Below are 1162 nucleotides of genomic sequence, written 5' to 3'. Positions count from 1 at the left end.
AGAGAGAGAGACCAAGACAGTGAGAGGGAAAGTGAAAAATCACCCCCCAGGGGGATGGCTACACTGCAATCCCTTCTCCATTCTCCTGGGATGTTGGGCATGCATGCACATGTGCCTGGTGTGTTTCAGGCCGCTGGGTCTGGGACTGAAACTGTGGTCGACCATGTGGGAGTCCAGGGACATAACCACTCTGCCATCTGCTGCCCCAATCATTGTTTAAAAACCCAAAAAAATTCAGGGCGGATGGAGGGAAGGAGCACAGAGCAAGGGGAGCGAGGGTGGGGAGTGGTTCTGGCAGCGACAGGGAGCCGAGGGCAGGGTGGGCGCACCACTCTGGAAGACCACGGTATCGCGAGTGAAGACAGCGGGGTTCCAGAGTGCACTGCAATTCCAGGTGTGCATGGGATTTTTTACTTTGTTATAGGGAGCGGGCACTCGCCAGTGAGAGTGAGAGAGCAAGAAATCACCTCCTGCCCCAGGGGATGGCCACGCCCTTAACCTCTTCTCCTTCGGTCTCCTTTTGAGATTTTGGACACAGGACTCAAATCATAGTCGGCCATGTAGAATTCGACCCCTCACCTTCTACATCATCTGCTGGCCCGTGTCTGTGTGTGTGCACGCGTGTGTGTGCGTGTGCATTTTAGGTTTACACTGTAGGGTGCGTGCACTTGTGGCTCTTATCGCAGATCAGCAGCTTGAAACTCACACCAGGCACGTGTGCACACATGCCCAAAGTCTTGAGAGAACGGAGTAGGGATTGGGGCGTGGCCATCGCCTGGGGGTGGCGATTTCTCACTTTCCATCTCTCTGATGAGTGCACATCCTCTTCAGCAAAAATCTTAAAAATAAAAACAAACAAACAAAAAAAACCAGGAAAAAACAGGCCATACCAGCCTCCAGCTCAGGAGCCTGCCTGGGCCCCCTTACCCATAGGACTGACAGCCCTCTAGACCCTGACCATGACCACGGCATGTCCCCCGCCCCTCTGACGGTGCCACGTTACGCGTGTTCCCTTGGGGTCCCCGCCCTGTCTGAGGCAGACCCCAGGGCTGGTTTTGCTCGCTGCTGTGCTCCCAGCAGAGCCCTGGCGTGCAGCGGGTGCTCCGCTCGTGTGGAAGGAAGAGGGTGGGGAGAGGGTGTGGCAGGCCCCGAGCCGGCATGG

General features: G+C 56.4%; 1 protein-coding gene across 1 annotated transcript in view; it reads right to left on the bottom strand.

Moving 5' to 3' along the window:
- ZNF74 (zinc finger protein 74) overlaps window positions 1-1162 on the bottom strand; it is an 18652-nt gene that overhangs the window by 10234 nt on the left and 7256 nt on the right. The gene's annotated exons all lie outside the window — the stretch shown is intronic.

This window comes from Tupaia chinensis, unplaced genomic scaffold (assembly GCF_000334495.1).
Source record: "Tupaia chinensis unplaced genomic scaffold, TupChi_1.0 Scaffold000287_1, whole genome shotgun sequence".
Taxonomy (NCBI): Eukaryota; Metazoa; Chordata; class Mammalia; order Scandentia; family Tupaiidae; genus Tupaia; species Tupaia belangeri.
Note: the sequence above shows the minus strand (reverse complement) of the source record. Positions and strands in the feature narration are given on the sequence as shown.